This window comes from Schistocerca gregaria, chromosome 3, assembly GCF_023897955.1.
Source record: "Schistocerca gregaria isolate iqSchGreg1 chromosome 3, iqSchGreg1.2, whole genome shotgun sequence".
Lineage (NCBI taxonomy): Eukaryota > Metazoa > Arthropoda > Insecta > Orthoptera > Acrididae > Schistocerca > Schistocerca gregaria.
The window spans coordinates 22,934,990-22,959,576 of record NC_064922.1 but is presented as its reverse complement, the minus strand read 5'-3'; positions in this window follow the sequence as shown (position 1 = coordinate 22,959,576).

Here is a 24,587-nt window from a genome sequence, read left to right as displayed (position 1 = left end):
TATCAGAGTGTTGATGAAACACAGAAATTGCATCGGGACTGAATACAACAGTCACCATCCGCACTTTCCTCCATGGGAGTAATGACTGAAACAGTTTACGCTTTGATCGTTCCCTGGAAGACCGGTAGTAGTTTCCGATGCACATCTGGATGCAATCTGTAATCTGTGGACTATCAGAGTGTTGATGAAACACAGAAATTGCATCGGGATTGAATACAACAGTCACCATCCGCACTTTCCTCCATGGGAGTAAAGTCTGAAACAGTCTACGCTTTGATCGTTTCCTGGAAGACCGGTACTAGTTTCCGATGCACATCTGGGTGCAATCTGTAATCTGTGGACTATCAGAGTGTTGATGAAACACAGAAATTGCTTCGGGACTGAATACAACAGTCACCATCCGCACTTTCCTCCATGGGAGTAATGTCTGAAACAGTCTACGCTTTGATCGTTCCCTGGAAGACCAGTAGTAGTTTCCGATGCACATCTGGATGCAATCTGTAATCTGTGGACTATCAGAGTGTTGATGAAACACAGAAATTGCATCGGGACTGAATACAACAGTCACCATCCGCACTTTCCTCCATGGGAGTAATGTCTGAAACAGTCTACGCTTTGATCGTTCCCTGGAAGACCGATAGTAGTTTCCGATGCACATCTGGATGCAATCTGTACTCTGTGGACTATCAGAGTGTTGATGAAACACAGAAATTGCATCGGGATTGAATACAACAGTCACCATCCGCACTTTCCTCCATGGGAGTAAAGTCTGAAACAGTCTACGCTTTGATCGTTTCCTGGAAGACCAGTAGTAGTGTCCGATGAACATCTGGTGGCATTCTGAAATCTGTGGACTATCAGAGTATTGATGAAACACAGAAATTGCATCGGGACTGAATACAACAGTCACCATCCGCACTTTCCTACATGGGAGTAATGTCTGAAACAGTCTCCGATTTGATCGTTCCCTGGAAGACCAGTAGTAGTTTCCGATGCACATCTGGATGCAATCTGTAATCTGTGGACTATCAGAGTGTTGATGAAACACAGAAATTGCATCGGCACTGAATACAACAGTCACCATCCGCACTTTCCTCCATGGGAGTAATGTCTGAAACAGTCTACGCTTTGATCGTTCCCTGGAAGACCGGTAGTAGTTTCCGATGCACATCTGGATGCAATCTGTAATCTGTGGACTATCAGAGTGTTGATGAAACACAGAAATTGCATCGGGATTGAATACAACAGTCACCATCCGCACTTTCCTCCATGGGAGTAAAGTCTGAAACAGTCTACGCTTTGATCGTTTCCTGGAAGACCAGTAGTAGTTTCCGATGAACATCTGGTGGCATTCTGTAATCTGTGAACTATCATAGTGTTGATGAAACACAGAAAATGCATCGGGATTGAATACAACAGTCACCATGCACACTTTCCTCCATGGGAGTAATGTCTCAAACAGTCTACACTTTCATCGTTCCCTGGAATACCAGTAGTAGTTTCCGATACACATCTGGTGGCTTTCTGTAATCTGTGGACTATCAGAATATTGATGAAACACAGAAAATGCATCGTGATTAAATACAACATTCACCATGCGCACTTTCCTCCATGGGAGTAACGTCTGCAACAGTCAACGCTTTGATCGTTCCCTGGAAGACCAGTAGTAGTTCCCGATGCACCTCTGGTAGCATTCTGTAATCTGTGGACTATCAGAGTGTTGATGAAACACAGAAATTGCATCGGGATAGAATACAACATTCACCATGCGCACTTTACTCCATGGGAGTAATGTCTGAAACAGTCTACGATTTGATCGTTCCCAGGAAGACCAGTAGTAGCTTCCGATGCACAACTGGTGGCATTCTGTAATCTGTGGACGTTCAAAGTGTTGATGAAACACAGAAATTGCATCGGGATTGAATACAACAGTCAACATGCACATTTTCCTCCATGGGAGTAATGTCTGAAACAGTCTACGCTTTGATCGTTCCCAGGTAGACCAGTGGTAGTTTCCAATGCACATCTGGTGGCATTCTGTAATCTGTGGACTATCAGAGTGTTGATGAAACACAGAAGTTGCATCGGGATTGAATACAACAGTCACCATGCGCACTTTCCTCCACGGGAGTAATGTCTCTAACAGTCTACGATTTTATCGTTTACTGGAAGACCAGTAGTAGTTTCCGATGCACATCTGGTGGCATTCTGTAGTCTGTGGACTATTTGAGTGTTGATGTAACACAGAAATCGCATCGGGATAGAATACAACATTCACCATGCGCACATTCCTCACCGGGAGTAATGTCTGAAGCAGTCTACGCTTTGATCGTTCCCAGGAAGACCAGTAGTAGTTTCAGATGCACATCTGGAGGCATTCTGTACTCTGTGGACTTTCGAAGTGTTGATGAAACACATAAATTGCATCGATAGTGAATACAACAGTCACCATTTGAACTTTCCACCATGCGAGTAATGTCTGAAACAGTCTACGCTTTGATCGTTCCCAGAAAGACAGAAGTAGTTTCCGATGCATATCTGGAGACAATCTGCAATCTGTAGACTATCAGAGTGTTGATGAAACACAGAAATTGAATCGGGATTGAATACAACAGTCAACATCCGCACTTTCCTCCACGGGAGTAATGTCTGAAACAGACTACGCTTTTATCGTTCCCAGGAAGACCAGTAGTAGTTTCCGATGCACATCAGGAGACAATCTGTAATTTGTGGACCTTCAAAGTGTTGATGGAACACAGAAATTGTATCTCGATTGAATACAACAGTCACAATGCGCACTTTCCTCCATTGGAATAATGTCTCAAACGGTCCACGCTTTGATCGTTCCCTGGAAGACCAGTAGTACATTCCGATGCACATCTGGAAACAATCTTTAATCTGTGGACTATCAGAGTGTTGATGAAACACAGAAAGTGCATCTCGATTGAAGACAACAGTCACCATCCGCACTTCCCTTCATGGGAGTAATGTCTGAAACAGTCTACGCTTTGATCGTTCCCAGGAAGACCAGTAGTAGTTTCCGATGCACATCTGGAGACAATCTGTAATCAGTGGACTATCAGAGTGTTGATGACACACAAAAATTGCATCAGGATTGAATACAACAGTCACCATCCGCACGTTCCTCCATGGGAGTAATGTCTGAAACAGTCTACGTTTTGATCGTTCCCTGGAAGACCAGTAGTAGTTTCCGATGCACATCTGGAGGCATTCTGTAATTTGTGGACCTTCAAAGTGTTGATGGAACACAGAAATTGTATCTCGATTGAATACAACAGTCACCATGCGCACTTTCCTCCATGCGAATAATGTCTCAAACGGTCCACGCTTTGATCGTTCCCTGGAAGACCAGTAGTACATTCCGATGCACATCTGGAAACAATCTTTAATCTGTGGACTATCAGAGTGTTGATGAAACACAGAAAGTGCATCTCGATTGAAGACAACAGTCACCATCCGCACTTCCCTTCATGGGAGTAATGTCTGAAACAGTCTACGCTTTGATCGTTTCCTGGAAGACCGGTAGTAGTTTCCGATGCACATCTGGATGCAATCTGTAACCTGTGGACTATCAGAGTGTTAATGAAACACAGAAATTGCATCGGTACTGAATACAACAGTCACCATCCGCACTTTCCTCCATGGGAGTAATGTCTGAAACAGTCTACGCTTTGATCGTTCCCTGGAAGACCAGTAGTAGTTTCCGATGCACATCTGGATGCAATCTGTAATCTGTGGACTATCAGAGTGTTGATGAAACACAGAAATTGCATCGGGACTGAATACAACAGTCACCATCCGCACTTTCCTCCATGGGAGTAATGAATGAAACAGTTTACGCTTTGATCGTTCCCTGGAAGACCGGTAGTAGTTTCCGATGCACATCTGGATGCAATCTGTAATCTGTGGACTATCAGAGTGTTGATGAAACACAGAAATTGCATCGGGATTGAATACAACAGTCACCATCCGCACTTTCCTCCATGGGAGTAAAGTCTGAAACAGTCTACGCTTTGATCGTTTCCTGGAAGACCGGTACTAGTTTCCGATGCACATCTGGGTGCAATCTGTAATCTGTGGACTATCAGAGTGTTGATGAAACACAGAAATTGCTTCGGTACTGAATACAACAGTCACCATCCGCACTTTCCTCCATGGGAGTAATGTCTGAAACAGTCTACGCTTTGATCGTTCCCTGGAAGACCAGTAGTAGTTTCCGATGCACATCTGGATGCAATCTGTAATCTGTGGACTATCAGAGTGTTGATGAAACACAGAAATTGCATCGGGACTGAATACAACAGTCACCATCCGCACTTTCCTCCATGGGAGTAATGTCTGAAACAGTCTAGGTTTTGATCGTTCCCTGGAAGACCGGTAGTAGTTTCCGATGCACATCTGGATGCAATCTGTACTCTGTGGACTATCAGAGTGTTGATGAAACACAGAAATTGCATCGGGATTGAATACAACAGTCACCATCCGCACTTTCCTCCATGGGAGTAAAGTCTGAAACAGTCTACGCTTTGATCGTTTCCTGGAAGACCAGTAGTAGTTTCCGATGAACATCTGGTGGCATTCTGAAATCTGTGGAGTATCAGAGTATTGATGAAACACAGAAATTGCATCGGGACTGAATACAACAGTCACCATCCGCACTTTCCTACATGGGAGTAATGTCTGAAACAGTCTACGATTTGATCGTTCCCTGGAAGACCAGTAGTAGTTTCCGATGCACATCTGGATGCAATCTGTAATCTGTGGACTATCAGAGTGTTGATGAAACACAGAAATTGCATCGGGACTGAATACAACAGTCACCATCCGCACTTTCCTCCATGGGAGTAATGTCTGAAACAGTCTACGCTTTGATCGTTCCCTGGAAGACCGGTAGTAGTTTCCGATGCACATCTGGATGCAATCTGTAATCTGTGGACTATCAGAGTGTTGATGAAACACAGAAATTGCATCGGGATTGAATACAACAGTCACCATCCGCACTTTCCTCCATGGGAGTAAAGTCTGAAACAGTCTACGCTTTGATCGTTTCCTGGAAGACCAGTAGTAGTTTCCGATGAACATCTGGTGGCATTCTGTAATCTGTGAACTATCATAGTGTTGATGAAACACAGAAAATGCATCGGGATTGAATACAACAGTCACCATGCACACTTTCCTCCATGGGAGTAATGTCTCAAACAGTCTACACTTTCATCGTTCCCTGGAATACCAGTAGTAGTTTCCGATACACATCTGGTGGCTTTCTGTAGTCTGTGGACTATCAGAATATTGATGAAACACAGAAAATGCATCGTGATTAAATACAACATTCACCATGCGCACTTTCCTCCATGGGAGTAACGTCTGCAACAGTCAACGCTTTGATCGTTCCCTGGAAGACCAGTAGTAGTTCCTGATGCACCTCTGGTAGCATTCTGTAATCTGTGGACTATCAGAGTGTTGAAGAAACACAGAAATTGCATCGGGATAGAATACAACATTCACCATGCGCACTTTACTCCACGGGAGTAATGTCTGAAACAGTCTACGATTTGATCGTTCCCAGGAAGACCAGTAGTAGCTTCCGATGCACAACTGGTGGCATTCTGTAATCTGTGGACTTTCAAAGTGTTGATGAAACACAGAAATTGCATCGGGATTGAATACAACAGTCAACATGCACATTTTCCTCCATGGGAGTAATGTCTGAAACAGTCTACGCTTTGATCGTTCCCAGGTAGACCAGTGGTAGTTTCCAATGCACATCTGGTGGCATTCTGTAATCTGTGGACTATCAGAGTGTTGATGAAACACAGAAGTTGCATCGGGATTGAATACAACAGTCACCATGCGCACTTTCCACCACGGGAGTAATGTCTCTAACAGTCTACGATTTTATCGTTTACTGGAAGACCAGTAGTAGTTTCCGATGCACATCTGGTGGCATTCTGTAGTCTGTGGACTATTTGAGTGTTGATGTAACACAGAAATTGCATCGGGATAGAATACAACATTCACCATGCGCACATTCCTCACCGGGAGTAATGTCTGAAGCAGTCTACGCTTTGATCGTTCCCAGGAAGACCAGTAGTAGTTTCAGATGCACATCTGGAGGCATTCTGTACTCTGTGGACTTTCGAAGTGTTGATGAAACACATAAATTGCATCGATAGTGAATACAACAGTCACCATTTGAACTTTCCACCATGGGAGTAATGTCTGAAACAGTCTACGCTTTGATCGTTCCCAGAAAGACAGAAGTAGTTTCCGATGCATATCTGGAGACAATCTGCAATCTGTAGACTATCAGAGTGTTGATGAAACACAGAAGTTGAATCGGGATTGAATACAACAGTCAACATCCGCACTTTCCTCCACGGGAGTAATGTCTTAAACAGACTACGCTTTTATCGTTCCCAGGAAGACCAGTAGTAGTTTCCGATGCACATCTGGAGACAATCTGTAATTTGTGGACCTTCAAAGTGTTGATGGAACACAGAAATTGTATCTCGATTGAATACAACAGTCACCATGCGCACTTTCCTCCATGCGAATAATGTCTCAAACGGTCCACGCTTTGATCGTTCCCTGGAAGACCAGTAGTACATTCCGATGCACATCTGGAAACAATCTTTAATCTGTGGACTATCAGACTGTTGATGAAACACAGAAAGTGCATCTCGATTGAAGACAACAGTCACCATCCGCACTTCCCTTCATGGGAGTAATGTCTGAAACAGTCTACGCTTTGATCGTTCCCTGGAAGACCGGTAGTAGTTTCCGATGCACATCTGGATGCAATCTGTAATCTGTGGACTATCAGAGTGTTAATGAAACACAGAAATTGCATCGGTACTGAATACAACAGTCACCATCCGCACTTTCCTCCATGGGAGTAATGTCTGAAACAGTCTACGCTTTGATCGTTCCCTGGAAGACCAGTAGTAGTTTCCGATGCACATCTGGATGCAATCTGTAATCTGTGGACTATCAGAGTGTTGATGAAACACAGAAATTGCATCGGGACTGAATACAACAGTCACCATCCGCACTTTCCTCCATGGGAGTAATGACTGAAACAGTTTACGCTTTGATCGTTCCCTGGAAGACCGGTAGTAGTTTCCGATGCACATCTGGATGCAATCTGTAATCTGTGGACTATCAGAGTGTTGATGAAACACAGAAATTGCATCGGGATTGAATACAACAGTCACCATCCGTACTTTCCTCCATGGGAGTAAAGTCTGAAACAGTCTACGCTTTGATCGTTTCCTGGAAGACCGGTACTAGTTTCCGATGCACATCTGGGTGCAATCTGCAATCTGTGGACTATCAGAGTGTTGATGAAACACAGAAATTGCATCGGGATTGAATACAACAGTCAACATGCACATTTTCCTCCATGGGAATAATGTCTGAAACAGTATACGCTTTGATCGTTCCCAGGTAGACCAGTGGTAGTTTCCAATGCACATCTGGTGGCATTCTGTAATCTGTGAACTATCAAAGTGTTGATGAAACACAGAAGTTGCATCGGGATTGAATACAACAGTCACCATGCGCACTTTCCTCCACGGGAGTAATGTCTCTAACAGTCTACGATTTTATCGTTCCCTGGAAGACCAGTAGTAGTTTCCGATGCACATCTGGTGGCATTCTGTAGTCTGTGGACTATTTGAGTGTTGATGTAACACAGAAATTGCATCGGGATAGAATACAACATTCACCATGCGCACATTCCTCCACGGGAGTAATGTCTGAAGCAGTCAACGCTCTAATCGTATCCTGGAAGACCAGTAGTAGTGTCCGATGCACATCTGGTGGCATTCTGTAATCTGTGGACGATCAGAGTGTTGATGAAACACAGAAGTTGCTTCGGGATTGAATACAACAGTCACCATCCGCACGTTTCTCCATGGGAGTAATGTCTGAAACAGTCTACGATTTGATCGTTCCCTGGAAGACCAGTAGTAGTTTCCGATGCACATCTGGAGGCATTCTGTAATTTGTGGCTCTTCAAAGTGTTGATGGAACGCAGAAATTGTATCTCGATTGAATACAACAGTCACCATGCGCACTTTCCTCCATGCGAATAATGTCTCAAACGGTCCACGCTTTGATCGTTCCCTGGAAGACCAGTAGTACTTTCCGATGCACATCTGGAAACAATCTTTAATCTGTGGACTATCAAAGTGTTGATGAAACACAGAAATTGCATCTCGATTGAAGACAACAGTCACCATCCGCACTTCCCTTCATGGGAGTAATGTCTGAAACAGTCTACGCTTTGATCGTTCCCTGGAAGACCGGTAGTAGTTTCCGATGCACATCTGGATGCAATCTGTAATCTGTGGACTATCAGAGTGTTGATGAAACACAGAAATTGCATCGGGACTGAATTCAACAGTCACCATCCGCACTTTCCTACATGGGAGTAATGTCTGAAACAGTCTACGATTTGATCGTTCCCTGGAAGACCAGTAGTAGTTTCCGATGCACATCTGGATGCAATCTGTAATCTGTGGACTATCAGAGTGTTGATGAAACACAGAAATTGCATCGGGACTGAATACAACAGTCACCATCCGCACTTTCCTCCATGGGAGTAATGTCTGAAACAGTCTACGCTTTGATCGTTCCCTGGAAGACCGGTAGTAGTTTCCGATGCATATCTGGATGCAATCTGTAATCTGTGGACTATCAGAGTGTTGATGAAACACAGAAATTGCATCCGGATTGAATACAACAGTCACCATCCGCACTTTCCTCCATGGGATTAAAGTCTGAAACAGTCTACGCTTTGATCGTTTCCTGGAAGACCTGTAGTAGTTTCCGATGAACATCTGGTGGCATTCTGTAATCTGTGAACTATCATAGTGTTGATGAAACACAGAAAATGCATCGGGATTGAATACAACAGTCACCATGCACACTTTCCTCCATGGGAGTAATGTCTCAAACAGTCTACACTTTCATCGTTCCCTGGAATACCAGTAGTAGTTTCCGATACACATCTGGTGGCTTTCTGTAGTCTGTGGACTATCAGAATGTTGATGAAACACAGAAAATGCATCGTGATTAAATACAACATTCACCATGCGCACTTTCCTCCATGGGAGTAACGTCTGCAACAGTCAACGCTTTGATCGTTCCCTGGAAGACCTGTAGTAGTTCCCGATGCACCTCTGGTAGCATTCTGTAATCTGTGGACTATCAGAGTGTTGATGAAACACAGAAATTGCATCGGGATAGAATACAACATTCACCATGCGCACTTTACTCCACGGGAGTAATGTCTGAAACAGTCTACGATTTGATCGTTCCCAGGAAGACCAGTAGTAGCTTCCGATGCACAACTGGTGGCATTCTGTAATCTGTGGACGTTCAAAGTGTTGATGAAACACAGAAATTGCATCGGGATTGAATACAACAGTCAACATGCACATTTTCCTCCATAGGAGTAATGTCTGAAACAGTCTACGCTTTGATCGTTCCCAGGTAGACCAGTGGTAGTTTCCAATGCACATCTGGTGGCATTCTGTAATCTGTGGACTATCAGAGTGTTGATGAAACACAGAAGTTGCATCGGGATTGAATACAACAGTCACCATGCGCACTTTCCTCCACGGGAGTAATGTCTCTAACAGTCTACGATTTTATCGTTTACTGGAAGACCAGTAGTAGTTTCCGATGCACATCTGGATGCAATCTGTAATCTGTGGACTATCAGAGTGTTGATGAAACACAGAAATTGCATCGGGACTGAATACAACAGTCACCATCCGCACTTTCCTCCATGGGAGTAATGTCTGAAACAGTCTACGCTTTGATCGTTCCCTGGAAGACCGGTAGTAGTTTCCGATGCACATCTGAATGCAATCTGTAATCTGTGGACTATCAGAGTGTTGATGAAACACAGAAATTGCATCCGGATTGAATACAACAGTCACCATCCGCACTTTCCTCCATGGGAGTAAAGTCTGAAACAGTCAACGCTTTGATCGTTCCCTGGAAGACCTGTAGTAGTTCCCGATGCACCTCTGGTAGCATTCTGTAATCTGTGGACTATCAGAGTGTTGATGAAACACAGAAATTGCATCGGGATAGAATACAACATTCACCATGCGCACTTTACTCCACGGGAGTAATGTCTGAAACAGTCTACGATTTGATCGTTCCCAGGAAGACCAGTAGTAGCTTCCGATGCACAACTGGTGGCATTCTGTAATCTGTGGACGTTCAAAGTGTTGATGAAACACAGAAATTGCATCGGGATTGAATACAACAGTCAACATGCACATTTTCCTCCATGGGAGTAATGTCTGAAACAGTCTACGCTTTGATCGTTCCCAGGTAGACCAGTGGTAGTTTCCAATGCACATCTGGTGGCATTCTGTAATCTGTGGACTATCAGAGTGTTGATGAAACACAGAAGTTGCATCGGGATTGAATACAACAGTCACCATGGGCACTTTCCTCCACGGGAGTAATGTCTCTAACAGTCTACGATTTTATCGTTTACTGGAAGACCAGTAGTAGTTTCCGATGCACATCTGGTGGCATTCTGTAGTCTGTGGACTATTTGAGTGTTGATGTAACACAGAAATTGCATCGGGATAGAATACAACATTCACCATGCGCACATTCCTCCACGGGAGTAATGTCTGAAGCAGTCTACGCTTTGATCGTTCCCAGGAAGACCAGTAGTAGTTTCAGATGCACATCTGGAGGCATTCTGTACTCTGTGGACTTTCGAAGTGTTGATGAAACACATAAATTGCATCGATAGTGAATACAACAGTCACCATTTGAACTTTCCACCATGGGAGTAATGTCTGAAACAGTCTACGCTTTGATCGTTCCCAGGAAGACAGTAGTAGTTTCCGATGCATATCTGGAGACAATCTGCAATCTGTAGACTATCAGAGTGTTGATGAAACACAGAAATTGAATCGGGATTGAATACAACAGTCAACATGCACATTTTCCTCCATAGGAGTAATGTCTGAAACAGTCTACGCTTTGATCGTTCCCAGGTAGACCAGTGGTAGTTTCCAATGCACATCTGGTGGCATTCTGCAATCTGTAGACTACCAGAGTGTTGATGAAACACAGAAATTGAATCGGGATTGAATACAACAGTCACCATGCGCACTTTCCTCCATGCGAATAATGTCTCAAACAGTCCACGCTTTGATCGTTCCCTGGAAGACCAGTAGTACATTCCGATGCACATCTGGAGACAATCTTTAATCTGTGGACTATCAGAGTGTTGATGAAACACAGAAAGTGCATCTCGATTGAAGACAACAGTCACCATCCGCACTTCCCTTCATGGGAGTAATGTCTGAAACAGTCTACGCTTTGATCGTTCCCTGGAAGACCAGTAGTAGTTTCCGATGCACATCTGGATGCAATCTGTAATCTGAGGACTATCAGAGGGTTGATGAAACACAGAAATTGAATCGGGACTGAATACAACAGTCACCATCCGCACTTTCCTCCATGGGAGTAATGACTGAAACAGTTTACGCTTTGATCGTTCCCTGGAAGCCCGGTAGTAGTTTCCGATGCACATATGGATGCAATCTGTAATCTGTGGACTATCAGAGTGTTGATGAAACACAGAAATTGCATCGGGATTGAATACAACAGACACCATCCGCTCTTTCCTCCATGGGAGTCATGTCTCAAACAGTCTACACTTTCATCGTTCCCTGGAAAACCAGTAGTAGTTTCCGATACACATCTGGTGGCTTTCTGTAGTCTGTGGACTATCAGAAATTGGATGAAACACAGAAAATGCATCGTGATTAAATACAACATTCACCATGCGCACTTTCCTTCATGGGAGTAACGTCTGCAACAGTCAACGCTTTGATCGTTCATTGGAAGACCAGTAGTAGTTCCCGATGCACCTCTGGTAGCATTCTGTAATCTGTGGACTATCAGAGTGTTGATGAAACACAGAAATTGCATCGGGATAGAATACAACACTCACCATGCGCACTCTACTCCACGGGAGTAATGTCTGAAACAGTCTACGATTTGATCGTTCCCAGGAAGACCCGTAGTAGCTTCCGATGCACAACTGGTGGCATTCTGTAATCTGTGGACGTTCAAAGTGTTGATGAAACACAGAAATTGCATCGGGATTGAATACGACAGTCAACATGCACATTTTCCTCCATGGGAGTAATGTCTGAAACAGTCTACGCTTTGATCGTTCCCAGAAAGACCAGTGGTAGTTTCCGATGCACATCTGGTGGCATTCTGTAATCTGTGGACTATCAGAGTGTTGATGAAACACAGAAGTTGCATCGGGATTGAATAACCCAGTCACCATGCGCACTTTCCTCCACGGGAGTAATGTCCCTAACAGTCTACGATTTTATCGTTCCCTGGAAGACCAGTAGTAGTTTCTGATGCACATCTGGTGGCATTCTGTAATCTGTGGACTATTTGAGTGTTGATGAAACACAGAAATTGCATCGGGATAGAATACAACATTCACCATGCGCACATTCCTCCACGGGAGTAATGTCTGAAGCAGTCTACGCTCTGATCGTATCCTGGAAGACCAGTAGTAGTATCCGATGCACATCTGGTGGCAGTCTGTAATCTATGGACGATCAGAGTGTTGATGAAACACAGAAGTTGCTTCGGGATTGAATACAACAGTCACCATGCGCACTTTCCTCCACGGGAGTAATGTCTGCAACAGTCTACGCTTTGATCGTTCCCAGGAAGACCAGTAGTAGTTTCAGATGCACATCTGGAGGCATTCTGTACTCTGTGGACCTTCGAAGTGTTGATGAAACACATAAATTGCATCGATAGTGAATACAACAGTCACCATCCGCACTTTCCACCATGGGAGTAATGTCTGAAACAGTCTACGCTTTGATCGTTCCCAGGAAGACAGTAGTAGTTTCCGATGCACATCTGGAGACAATCTGCAATCTGTAGACTATCAGAGTGTTGATGAAACACAGAAATTGAATCGGGATTGAATACAACTGTCAACATCCGCACTTTCCTCCACGGGAGTAGTGTCTGAAACAGACTACGCTTTGATCGTTCCCAGGAAGACCAGTAGTAGTTTCCGATGCACATCTGGAGACAATCTTGTAATCTGTGGACTATCAGAGTATTGATGACACACAGAAATTGCATCGGGATTGAATACAACAGTCACCATCCGCACGTTCCTCCATGGGAGTACTGTCTGAAACAGTCTACGCTTTGATCGTTCCCTGGAAGACCAGTAGTAGTTTCCGATGCACATCTGGAGGCATTCTGTAATTTGTGGACCTTCAAAGTGTTGATGGAACACAGAAAATGTATCTCTATTGAATACAACAGTCATCATGCGCACTTTCCTCCATGCGAATAATGTCTCAAACGGTCCACGCTTTGATCGTTCCCTGGAAGACCAGTAGTACTTTCCGATGCACATCTGAATGCAATCTGTAATCTGTGGACTATCAGAGTGTTGATGAAACACAGAAATTGCATCCGGATTGAATACAACAGTCACCATCCGCACTTTCCTCCATGGGAGTAAAGTCTGAAACAGTCTACGCTTTGATCGTTTCCTGGAAGACCTGTAGTAGTTTCCGATGAACATCTGGTGGCATTCTGTAATCTGTGAACTATCATAGTGTTGATGAAACACAGAAAATACATCGGGATTGAATACAACAGTCACCATGCACACTTTCCTCCATGGGAGTAATGTCTCAAACAGTCTACACTTTCATCGTTCCCTGGAATACCAGTAGTAGTTTCCGATACACATCTGGTGGCTTTCTGTAGTCTGTGGACTATCAGAATGTTGATGAAACACAGAAAATGCATCGTGATTAAATACAAGATTCACCATGCGCACTTTCCTCCATGGGAGTAACGTCTGCAACAGTCAACGCTTTGATCGTTCCCTGGAAGACCTGTAGTAGTTCCCGATGCACCTCTGGTAGCATTCTGTAATCTGTGGACTATCAGAGTGTTGATGAAACACAGAAATTGCATCGGGATAGAATACAACATTCACCATGCGCACTTTACTCCACGGGAGTAATGTCTGAAACAGTCTACGATTTGATCGTTCCCAGGAAGACCAGTAGTAGCTTCCGATGCACAACTGGTGGCATTCTGTAATCTGTGGACGTTCAAAGTGTTGATGAAACACAGAAATTGCATCGGGATTGAATACAACAGTCAACATGCACATTTTCCTCCATGGGAGTAATGTCTGAAACAGTCTACGCTTTGATCGTTCCCAGGTAGACCTGTGGTAGTTTCCAATGCACATCTGGTGGCATTCTGTAATCTGTGGACTATCAGAGTGTTGATGAAACACAGAAGTTGCATCGGGATTGAATACAACAGTCACCATGCGCACTTTCCTCCACGGGAGTAATGTCTCTAACAGTCTACGATTTTATCGTTTACTGGAAGACCAGTAGTAGTTTCCGATGCACATCTGGTGGCATTCTGTAGTCTGTGGACTATTTGAGTGTTGATGTAACACAGAAATTGCATCGGGATAGAATACAACATTCACCATGCGCACATTCCTCCACGGGAGTAATGTCTGAAGCAGTCTACGCTTTGATCGTTCCCAGGAAGACCAGTAGTAGTTTCAGATGCACATCTGGAGGCATTCTGTACTCTGTGGACTTTCGAAGTGTTGATGAAACACATAAATTGCATCGATAGTGAATACAACAGTCACCATTTGAACTTTCCACCATGGGAGTAATGTCTGAAACAGTCTACGCTTTGATCGTTCCCAGGAAGACAGTAGTAGTTTCCGATGCATATCTGGAGACAATCTGCAATCTGTAGACTATCAGAGTGTTGATGAAACACAGAAATTGAATCGGGATTGAATACAACAGTCAACATCCGCACTTTCCTCCATGGGAGTAATGTCTGAAACAGTCTACGTTTTGATCGTTCCCTGGAAGACCAGTAGTAGTTTCCGATGCACATCTGGAGGCATTCTGTAATTTGTGGACCTTCAAAGTGTTGATGGAACACAGAAATTGTGTCTCGATTGAATACAACAGTCACCATGCGCACTTTCCTCCATGCGAATAATGTCTCAAACAGTCCACGCTTTGATCGTTCCCTGGAAGACCAGTAGTACATTCCGATGCACATCTGGAGACAATCTTTAATCTGTGGACTATCAGAGTGTTGATGAAACACAGAAAGTGCATCTCGATTGAAGACAACAGTCACCATCCGCACTTCCCTTCATGGGAGTAATGTCTGAAACAGTCTACGCTTTGATCGTTCCCTGGAAGACCAGTAGTAGTTTCCGATGCACATCTGGATGCAATCTGTAATCTGAGGACTATCAGAGGGTTGATGAAACACAGAAATTGAATCGGGACTGAATACAACAGTCACCATCCGCACTTTCCTCCATGGGAGTAATGACTGAAACAGTTTACGCTTTGATCGTTCCCTGGAAGACCGGTAGTAGTTTCCGATGCACATATGGATGCAATCTGTAATCTGTGGACTATCAGAGTGTTGATGAAACACAGAAATTGCATCGGGATTGAATACAACAGACACCATCCGCTCTTTCCTCCATGGGAGTCATGTCTCAAACAGTCTACACTTTCATCGTTCCCTGGAAAACCAGTAGTAGTTTCCGATACACATCTGGTGGCTTTCTGTAGTCTGTGGACTATCAGAAATTGGATGAAACACAGAAAATGCATCGTGATTAAATACAACATTCACCATGCGCACTTTCCTTCATGGGAGTAACGTCTGCAACAGTCAACGCTTTGATCGTTCATTGGAAGACCAGTAGTAGTTCCCGATGCACCTCTGGTAGCATTCTGTAATCTGTGGACTATCAGAGTGTTGATGAAACACAGAAATTGCATCGGGATAGAATACAACACTCACCATGCGCACTCTACTCCACGGGAGTAATGTCTGAAACAGTCTACGATTTGATCGTTCCCAGGAAGACCCGTAGTAGCTTCCGATGCACAACTGGTGTCATTCTGTAATCTGTGGACGTTCAAAGTGTTGATGAAACAGAGAAATTGCATCGGGATTGAATACGACAGTCAACATGCACATTTTCCTCCATGGGAGTAATGTCTGAAACAGTCTACGCTTTGATCGTTCCCAGGAAGACCAGTGGTAGTTTCCGATGCACATCTGGTGGCTTTCTGTAATCTGTGGACTATCAGAGTGTTGATGAAACACAGAAGTTGCATCGGGATTGAATAACCCAGTCACCATGCGCACTTTCCTCCACGGGAGTAATGTCCCTAACAGTCTACGATTTTATCGTTCCCTGGAAGACCAGTAGTAGTTTCTGATGCACATCTGGTGGCATTCTGTAATCTGTGGACTATTTGAGTGTTGATGAAACACAGAAATTGCATCAGGATAGAATACAACATTCACCATGCGCACATTCCTCCACGGGAGTAATGTCTGAAGCAGTCTACGCTCTGATCGTATCCTGGAAGACCAGTAGTAGTATCCGATGCACATCTGGTGGCAGTCTGTAATCTATGGACGATCAGAGTGTTGATGAAACACAGAAGTTGCTTCGGGATTGAATACAACAGTCACCATGCGCACTTTCCTCCACGGGAGTAATGTCTGCAACAGTCTACGCTTTGATCGTTCCCAGGAAGACCAGTAGTAGTTTCAGATGCACATCTGGAGGCATTCTGTACTCTGTGGACCTTCGAAGTGTTGATGAAACACATAAATTGCATCGATAGTGAATACAACAGTCACCATCCGCACTTTCCACCATGGGAGTAATGTCTGAAACAGTCTACGCTTTGATCGTTCCCAGGAAGACAGTAGTAGTTTCCGATGCACATCTGGAGACAATCTGCAATCTGTAGACTATCAGAGTGTTGATGAAACACAGAAATTGAATCGGGATTGAATACAACTGTCAACATCCGCACTTTCCTCCACGGGAGTAGTGTCTGAAACAGACTACGCTTTGATCGTTCCCAGGAAGACCAGTAGTAGTTTCCGATGCACATCTGGAGACAATCTTGTAATCTGTGGACTATCAGAGTATTGATGACAGACAGAAATTGCATCGGGATTGAATACAACAGTCACCATCCGCACGTTCCTCCATGGGAGTACTGTCTGAAACAGTCTACGCTTTGATCGTTCCCTGGAAGACCAGTAGTAGTTTCCGATGCACATCTGGAGGCATTCTGTAATTTGTGGACCTTCAAAGTGTTGATGGAACACAGAAAATGTATCTCTATTGAATACAACAGTCATCATGCGCACTTTCCTCCATGCGAATAATGTCTCAAACGGTCCACGCTTTGATCGTTCCCTGGAAGACCAGTAGTACTTTCCGATGCACATCTGGAAACAATCTTTAATCTGTGGACTATCAGAGTGTTGATGAAACACAGAAATTGCATCTCGATTGAAGACAACAGTCACCATCCGCACTTCCCTTCATGGGCGTAATGTCTGAAACAGTCTACGCTTTGATCGTTCCCTGGAAGACCGGTAGTAGTTTCCGATGCACATCTGGATGCAATCTGTAATCTGTGGACTATCAGAGTGTTGATGAAACACAGAAATTGCATCGGGACTGAATACAACAGTCACCATCCGCACTTTCCTCCATGGGAGTAATGTCTGAAACAGTCTACGCTTTGATCGTTCCCTGGAAGACGAGTAGTAGTTTCCGATGCACATCTGGATGCAATCTGTTATTTGTGGACCTTCAAAGTGTTGATGGAACACAGAAATTGTATCTCGGTTGAATACAACAGTCACCATGCGCACTTTCCTCCATGCGAATAATGTCTCAAACGGTCCACGCTTTGATCGTTCCCTGGAAGACGAGTAGTAGTTTCCGATGCACATCTGGTGGCATTCTGTAATCTGTGGACTATTTGAGTGTTGATGTAACACAGAAATTGCATCGGGATAGAATACAACATTCACCATGCGCACATTCCTCCACGGGAGTAATGTCTTAAGCAGTCTACGCTCTGGTCGTATCCTGGAAGACCAGTAGTAGTGTCCTATGCACATCTGGTGGCATTCTGTAATCTGTGGACGATCAGAGTGTTGATGAAACTCAGAAGTAGTTCGGGATTGAATACAACAGTCACCATGCGCACTTTCCTCCACGGGAGTAATGTCTGCAACAGTCTACGCTTTAATCGTTCCCAGGAAGACCAGCAGTAGTTACAGATGCACAGCTGGAGGCATTCTGTACTCTGTGGACCTTTAAAGTGTTGATGAAACACATAAATTGCATCGATAGTGAATACAACAGTCACCATCCGCACTTTCCACCATGGGAGTAATGTCTGAAACAGTCTACGCTTTGATCGTTCCCAGGAAGACAGTAGTAGTTTCCGATGGACATCTGGAGACAATCTGCAATCTGTAGACTATCAGAGTGTTGATGAAACACAGAAATTGCATCGGGATTGAATACAACAGTCAACATCCGCACTTTCCTCCACGGGAGTAATGTCTGAAACAGACTACGCTTTGATAGTTCCCTGGAAGACCGGTAGTAGTTTCCGATGCACATCTGGATGCAATCTGTAATCTGTGGACTATCAGAGTGTTGATGAAACACAGAAATTGCATCAGTATTGAATACAACAGTCACCATCCGCACTTTCCTCCATGGGAGTAATGTCTGAAACAGTCTACGCTTTGATCGTTCCCAGGTAGACCAGTGGTAGTTTCCAATGCACACCACGTGGCATTCTGTAATCTGTGGACTATCAGAGTGTTGATGAAACACAGAAGTTGCATCGGGATTGAATACAACAGTCACCATGCGCACTTTCTTCCACGGGAGTAATGTGTCTAACAGTCTACGATTTTATCGTTCCCTGGAAGACCAGTAGTAGTTTCCGATGCACATCTGGTGGCATTCTGTAATCTGTGGACTATTTGAGTGTTGATGTAACACAGATATTGCTTCGGGATAGATTACAACTTTCACTATGCGCACATTCCTCCACGGGAGTAATGTCTGAAGCAGTCTACGCTCTGATCGTATCCTGGAAGACCAGTAGTAGTGTCCGATGCACATCTGGTGGCATTCTGTAATCTGTGGACGATCAGAGTGTTGATGAAACACAGAAGTTGCTTCGGGATTGAATACAACAGTCACCATGCGCACTTACCTCCACGGGAGTAATGTCTGCCACAGTCTACGCTTTGATCGTTCCCAGGAAGACCAGTAGTAGTTTCAGATGCACATCTGGAGGCATTCTGTACTCTGTGGACCTTCAAAGTGTTGATGAAACACATAAATTGCATCGATAGTGAATACAACAGTCACCATCCGCACTTTCCACCATGGGAGTAATATCTGAAACAGTCTACGCTTTGATCGTTCCCAGGAAGACAGTAGTAGTTTCCGATGCACATCTGGAGACAATCTGCAATCTGTAGACTATCAGAGTGTTGATGAAACACAGAAATTGATCCGGATTGAATACAACAGTCAACATCCGCACTTTCCTCCACGGGAGTAATGTCTGAAATAGACTACGCTTTGATCGTTCCCAGGAAGACCAGTAGTAGTTTCCGATGCACATCTGGAGACAATCTGTAATCTGTGGACTATCAGAGTGTTGATGACACACAGAAATTGCATCGGGATTGAATACAACAGTCACCATCCGCACGTTCCTCCACGGGAGTAATGTCTGAAACAGTCTACGCTTTGATCGTTCCCTGGAAGACCAGTAGTAGTTTCCGATGCACATCTGGAGGCATTCTGTAATTTGTGGACCTTCAAAGTGTTGATGGAGCACAGAAATTGTATCTCGATTGAATACAACTGTCACCATGCGCACTTTCCTCCATGCGAATAATGTCTCAAACGGGCCACGTTTTGATCGTTCCCTGGAAGACCAGTAGTACATTCCGATGCACATCTGGAAACAATCTTTAATCTGTGGGATATCAGAGTGTTGATGAAACACAGAAATTGCAACTCGATTGAAGACAACAGTCACCATCCGCACTTCTCTTCATGGGAGTAATGTCTGAAACAGTCTACGCTTTGATCGTTCCCTGGAAGACCGGTAGTAGTTTCCGATGCACATCTGGATGCAATCTGTAACCTGTGGACTATCAGAGTGTTGATTAAACACAGAAATTGCATCGGGACTGAATACAACAGTCACCATCCGCACTTTCCTCCATGGTAGTAATGTCTGAAACAGTCTACGCTTTGATCGTTCACTGGAAGACCAGTAGTAGTTTCCGATGCACATCTGGATGCAATCTTTAATCTGTGGACTATCAGAGTATTGATGAAACACAGAAATTGCATCGGGACTGAATACAACAGTCACCATCCGCACTTTCCTCCATGGGAGTCATGTCTCAAGCAGTCTACGCTTTGATCATTCCCTGGAAGACCAGTGGTAGTTTCTGATGCACATCTGGTGGCATTCTGTAATCTGTGGACTATCATAGTGTTGATGAAACACAGAAAATGCAACTTGATTGAATACAACAGTCACCATGCACACTTTTCTAAATGGGAGTAATGTCTTAAACAGTCTACACTTTCATCGTTCCCTGGAAAACCAGTAGTAGTTTCCGATGCACATCTGGTGGCATTCTGTAATCTGTGGACTATTTGAGTGTTGATGTAACACAGAAATTGCATCGGGATAGAATACAACATTCACCATGCGCACATTCCTCCACGGGAGTAATGTCTTAAGCAGTCTACGCTCTGGTCGTATCCTGGAAGACCAGTAGTAGTGTCCTATGCACATCTGGTGGCATTCTGTAATCTGTGGACGATCAGAGTGTTGATGAAACTCAGAAGTAGTTCGGGATTGAATACAACAGTCACCATGCGCACTTTCCTCCACGGGAGTAATGTCTGCAACAGTCTACGCTTTAATCGTTCCCAGGAAGACCAGCAGTAGTTACAGATGCACAGCTGGAGGCATTCTGTACTCTGTGGACCTTTAAAGTGTTGATGAAACACATAAATTGCATCGATAGTGAATACAACAGTCACCATCCGCACTTTCCACCATGGGAGTAATGTCTGAAACAGTCTACGCTTTGATCGTTCCCAGGAAGACAGTAGTAGTTTCCGATGGACATCTGGAGACAATCTGCAATCTGTAGACTATCAGAGTGTTGATGAAACACAGAAATTGCATCGGGATTGAATACAACAGTCAACATCCGCACTTTCCTCCACGGGAGTAATGTCTGAAACAGACTACGCTTTGATAGTTCCCTGGAAGACCGGTAGTAGTTTCCGATGCACATCTGGATGCAATCTGTAATCTGTGGACTATCAGAGTGTTGATGAAACACAGAAATTGCATCAGTATTGAATTCAACAGTCACCATCCGCACTTTCCTCCATGGGAGTAATGTCTGAAACAGTCTACGCTTTGATCGTTCCCAGGTAGACCAGTGGTAGTTTCCAATGCACACCACGTGGCATTCTGTAATCTGTGGACTATCAGAGTGTTGATGAAACACAGAAGTTGCATCGGGATTGAATACAACAGTCACCATGCGCACTTTCTTCCACGGGAGTAATGTGTCTAACAGTCTACGATTTTATCGTTCCCTGGAAGACCAGTAGTAGTTTCCGATGCACATCTGGTGGCATTCTGTAATCTGTGGACTATTTGAGTGTTGATGTAACACAGATATTGCTTCGGGATAGATTACAACTTTCACTATGCGCACATTCCTCCACGGGAGTAATGTCTGAAGCAGTCTACGCTCTGATCGTATCCTGGAAGACCAGTAGTAGTGTCCGATGCACATCTGGTGGCATTCTGTAATCTGTGGACGATCAGAGTGTTGATGAAACACAGAAGTTGCTTCGGGATTGAATACAACAGTCACCATGCGCACTTACCTCCACGGGAGTAATGTCTGCCACAGTCTACGCTTTGATCGTTCCCAGGAAGACCAGTAGTAGTTTCAGATGCACATCTGGAGGCATTCTGTACTCTGTGGACCTTCAAAGTGTTGATGAAACACATAAATTGCATCGATAGTGAATACAACAGTCACCATCCGCACTTTCCACCATGGGAGTAATATCTGAAACAGTCTACGCTTTGATCGTTCCCAGGAAGACAGTAGTAGTTTCCGATGCACATCTGGAGACAATCTGCAATCTGTAGACTATCAGAGTGTTGATGAAACACAGAAATTGATCCGGATTGAATACAACAGTCAACATCCGCACTTTCCTCCACGGGAGTAATGTCTGAAATAGACTACGCTTTGATCGTTCCCAGGAAGACCAGTAGTAGTTTCCGATGCACATCTGGAGACAATCTGTAATCTGTGGACTATCAGAGTGTTGATGACACACAGAAATTGCATCGGGATTGAATACAACAGTCACCATCCGCACGTTCCTCCACGGGAGTAATGTCTGAAACAGTCTACGCTTTGATCGTTCCCTGGAAGACCAGTAGTAGTTTCCGATGCACATCTGGAGGCATTCTGTAATTTGTGGACCTTCAAAGTGTTGATGGAGCACAGAAATTGTATCTCGATTGAATACAACTGTCACCATGCGCACTTTCCTCCATGCGAATAATGTCTCAAACGGGCCACGCTTTGATCGTTCCCTGGAAGACCAGTAGTACATTCCGATGCACATCTGGAAACAATCTTTAATCTGTGGGATATCAGAGTGTTGATGAAACACAGAAATTGCAACTCGATTGAAGACAACAGTCACCATCCGCACTTCTCTTCATGGGAGTAATGTCTGAAACAGTCTACGCTTTGATCGTTCCCTGGAAGACCGGTAGTAGTTTCCGATGCACATCTGGATGCAATCTGTAACCTGTGGACTATCAGAGTGTTGATTAAACACAGAAATTGCATCGGGACTGAATACAACAGTCACCATCCGCACTTTCCTCCATGGTAGTAATGTCTGAAACAGTCTACGCTTTGATCGTTCACTGGAAGACCAGTAGTAGTTTCCGATGCACATCTGGATGCAATCTTTAATCTGTGGACTATCAGAGTATTGATGAAACACAGAAATTGCATCGGGACTGAATACAACAGTCACCATCCGCACTTTCCTCCATGGGAGTCATGTCTCAAGCAGTCTACGCTTTGATCATTCCCTGGAAGACCAGTGGTAGTTTCTGATGCACATCTGGTGGCATTCTGTAATCTGTGGACTATCATAGTGTTGATGAAACACAGAAAATGCAACTTGATTGAATACAACAGTCACCATGCACACTTTTCTAAATGGGAGTAATGTCTTAAACAGTCTACACTTTCATCGTTCCCTGGAAAACCAGTAGTAGTTTCCGATACACATCTGGTGGCTTTCTGTAGTCTGTGGACTATCAGAGTGTTGATGACACACAGAAATTGCATCGGGATTGAATACAACAGTCACCATCCGCACGTTCCTCCATGGGAGTAATGTCTGAAACAGTCTACGCTTTGATCGTTCCCTGGAAGACCAGTAGTAGTTTCCGATGCACATCTGGATTCAATCTGTAATCTGTGGACTATCAGATTGTTGATGAAACACAGAAATTGCATCGGGACTGAATACAACAGTCACCATCCGCACTTTCCTCCATGGGAGTAATGTCTGAAACAGTCTACGCTTTGATCGTTCCCTAGAAGACCGGTAGTAGTTTCCGATGCACATCTGGATGCAATCTGTAATCTGTGGACTATCAGAGTGTTGATGAAACACAGAAATTGCATCGGGATTGAATACAACAGTCACCATCCGCACTTTCCTCCATGGGAGTAAAGTCTGAAACAGTCTACGCTTTGATCGTTTCCTGGAAGACCAGTAGTAGTTTCCGATGAACATCTGGTGGCATTCTGTAATCTGTGGACTATCAGAGTGTTGATGAAACACAAAAATTGCATCGGGATAGAATACAACATTCACCATGCGCACTTCACTCCACGGGAGTAATGTCTGAAACAGTCTACGCTTTGATCGTTTCCTGGAAGACCAGTAGTAGTTTCCGATGAACATCTGGTGGCATTCTGTAATCTGAGGACTATCAGAGTGTTGATGAAACACAAAAATTGCATCGGGATAGAATACAACATTCACCATGCGCACTTTACTCCACGGGAGTAATGTCTGAAACAGTCTACGCTTTGATCGTTCCCAGGTAGACCAGTGGTAGTTTCCAATGCACATCTGGTGGCATTCTACAATCTGTGGACTATCAGAGTGTTGATGAAACACAGGAGTTGCATCGGGATTGAATACAACAGTCACCATGCGCACTTTCTTCCACGGGAGTAATGTGTCTAACAGTCTACGATTTTATCGTTCCCTGGAAGACCAGTAGTAGTTTCCGATGCACATCTGGTGGCATTCTGTAATCTGTGGACTATTTGAGTGTTGATGTAACACAGATATTGCATCGGGATAGAATACAACATTCACCATGCGCACATTCCTCCACAGGAGTAATGTCTGAAGCAGTCTACGCTCTGATCGTATCCTGGAAGACCAGTAGTAGTGTCCGATGCACATC